The sequence below is a fragment of the Vulpes lagopus genome, chromosome 11 (genome assembly GCF_018345385.1).
Source record: "Vulpes lagopus strain Blue_001 chromosome 11, ASM1834538v1, whole genome shotgun sequence".
In the NCBI taxonomy this organism is placed as follows: domain Eukaryota; kingdom Metazoa; phylum Chordata; class Mammalia; order Carnivora; family Canidae; genus Vulpes; species Vulpes lagopus.
Genome location: NC_054834.1, coordinates 44920877 through 44924203, shown reverse-complemented (window position 1 = coordinate 44924203; position 3327 = coordinate 44920877). Strand labels below are relative to the sequence as shown.

Genomic DNA, 3327 nt, shown 5'->3' with positions numbered 1-3327 from the left:
ATATAAATTCAGTCATCAAAGAAAATGAAATTTTGTGTGGATGGAACTAGAGGGTATTATTCTAAGGGAAATAAGTCAATCAGAGAAGGACAGTTATCATATGATCCAACTCATATGTGGAATTTAAGAAACAAAACAAAGGATCATAGGAGAAGAGAGGAAAAATAAAACAAGGCAAAGCCCAAAGGAGAGACAAACCACAAGAAACTCTTAATCATAGGAAACAAACTGAGGGTTCCTGAAGGGGAAAAGGTGGGGGGACAGTATAATTGGGTGATGGACATTAAAGAGGGCATGTGATGTAATAAGCACTGGGTATTATATAAGACTGATGAATCATTGACCTCTACCTCTGAAACGAACAATCCATTATATGTTAATGAATTAAATTTAATATTTTTAAAAGAAAAATGGTCAGAGGGACTGAATAGATATTTTTCCAAAGAAGACACATAAATGGCCAACAGGTACATGAAGAAGATGCTCAATATCACTAATCATACTGAAAATGTAAATCAAACCAAAATGAGATAGCGTCTCACACGTTAGAATGGCTTTCATTAGGAGACAAGAGATAACAAGTGTTGGCAAGGATGTAAAGAAAGGGAACCCTCATTCACTATTAGTGGAAATGTAAATTGGCACAATCACAATGGAGAACAACATAGAGTTTACTTTAAAAAAGAAACATGGGGTGCCTGGGTGGCTTAGTCAGTTAAGCATCTGCCTTCAGTTCAAGTTGTGGTCCTGGGGTCCTGGGATAAAGCCCCATGTCAGCTTCTAGCTCAGTGGTGAGCCTGCTTTTCCTTCTCCTCCCTGATCATGCTCTCTCTCTCAACCTTTCAAAATAAATAAAATGTATAAAAACAAATAAAAAATAAAAATAAGTGAAAATAGAAATACCATATGATACAGTAATCCTACTTCTGGATATAGATTTAAAAGAAATTAAAACAGGAGGTTGAAGAGGTATCTGAACTCCCATAGCAAAGATGTAGAAATTAATGTCTCTCAGGTAATGAATAAAGACCAATATTGTATATATTTACAGTGGAGTAAAGACTATACTTTCAGGGATCATTTCTATAGTTTATTTACAGTGGAGTATTATTCAGCCATGAGAAAGGAGGGAATCCTATCACTTGTAACAAGATTGCCTCTGATAACTCTGGAGGCATGATGCTAAGTGAGATATAAATTAGAGGAAGATAAGTACTGCATGATATCACTTATATATGGAATTTTAAAAAGCCAAATTTGTGGAAACAGAGTAGAAGAGACTAAAGGGCTAAGGGAATTGGAGGAGATATTCCAAGGATACAAACTTATAATTAGAAGATAATTTCTGGAAATCTAAGGCACAACATGGTGATTCTAGTCAACAATACTTCATTATATATTCAAAATTACTAAAATATTAAATCTTAAATGTTCTCACCACAAAAAAAGAAATGATAATTATGGGAAGTAATAAAGGAGTTAGCTAATGCCATGGTGGGAATCATACTGCAATATATAAATGTATCAAATCAACATGTTGCACACCTCAAATTTACACAAATATTATTTGTCAATTATATCTCATTTTTTTAAAGGCGGCAAAAAAACTACATGGTAGATCTATTTATATAGATTTAAACAATTTTATGGAATTTGAAACTACATAGGGAAGTTTTAGAGGGAAGCTAAGAAGTTAGGTTATTTAAATAGAGTAATTAATGTGAACCAAAAAATGATCAGTCTCATTTCTACTGTCTAGACACTTATTCATACAATTTTTAGAGAACACTTGGTAAAACCCTGCCCTATGTCCCATATTTGTTTCTCAAAAGGAAAAAGTTATAATAACTTTGGCTGGAATATCAGGTTTATTGTTATAAAAACAATAGAAAATTAAAAAAAATAAATATATAAAACACAAAAGCATTTAGATTTCCCTTAAAGTATTTTTAAGTAAATAAAAGTAATGAAGTCCCTACCTGCCTATATGGAAAATACACAAAAATATTGTTTCAAAGTATAATTTTTATTTTCCCAATTTATAAAATGGCTGTACTTTACTTCTTATTATTAGAAAAATATGTATAATTTACAAATCAATATAATAGTATTTAAGTTATCTTAAATTTTAAATAGGTAAGAATTCAGAAGTCTATAACAAGAAGTATAACTCCAGTAAAGCTTTTCTGTATATTTAGGGTATATATTTTCCCCATAATATAGCATATGCTTGATAGTTGAGTTTTAGCTAATTTTAAAAATGCAAAGATCTTAAAGAAGTTATTTTTTAAAGACTTATTTATTTATTTATTCATGAGAGATACAGAAAGAGAGGCAAAGAAAAAGGCAGAGAGAAGCAGGCTCCTCACAGGGAGTCTGACTTGGGACTCGATCCCCAGATCCTAGATCATGCCCTGAACTGAAGGCAGATGCTCAACCACTGAACCACCCAGGCATCCCAAGTTATTTGTGTCTTATTTAGATGTGTAGGTAAGTAGATAGATAAATGACAGATTGATAGAAATCTATAGATATCTGAAATCTATATTTAATATATATACTGTTTTTCCTTAATTATAAGGACTCAGAAAATAATCTAAAAATATTTTACAGTTATTAGTATATTTATAAATAATGCATAGATGTCCCTAAAACAAAAAAAAAATAGATTTGTTGGAGAAAAATGAAAAGAGCAAACATAATATGGCATAATATGAATACAAAAATATTTTTTTCCTTCTATTCTTCCTTCTTTTCTGTTCTTTCTCCCCCCTCACTCTAGATATCTTCAAGTAAATGAATACCCAAGACAAGCCACTAGAGTCTGATTTGGGAAATTATGTCAGAGAGAATAAATGCCTTTTAAATGGCACCCTAATGGCCCCAAAGAGTTAATGAACCTGATATTCTCCATGAACCAGATTCATTTTAAAGACACCCTTTCACAGATGAGACGTGTGGCTAATTATATTTGCACATTTGGCTAGCTGCTTAGTCACGCAAAATGAGCAATATTATGGGCCATGAGTCACCAGCCATCTTGCCATATGGACATAATTTTCTGAATATCTTATATATTTTCAAGACTTTATGACAACAGTATCTTATTGTAGAATAAAATATAAGATTTAAAAAGAAAATGTTTTCACCATTAAATATGCTAGAAATAACTTTTAACAGATTTTTTAATGAAGGTAACTATTTTAAAACATCTCTTTTAATGAAATAAATTAAATTTCGAAATGGAGTTAAACAGCTTACGTGTCCTACTTTATACATGGAAATATCCAGCAGGAGCTTCATACAGAATCCAATGGAGGAACTGGA

General features: G+C 31.5%; 1 pseudogene; it reads left to right on the top strand.

Annotated features, from left to right (window-relative positions):
- The first annotated feature begins 1058 nt into the window (after positions 1-1058).
- LOC121472433 lies at positions 1059-1173 on the top strand (annotated as a pseudogene).
- The last annotated feature ends 2154 nt before the right edge of the window (positions 1174-3327 follow it).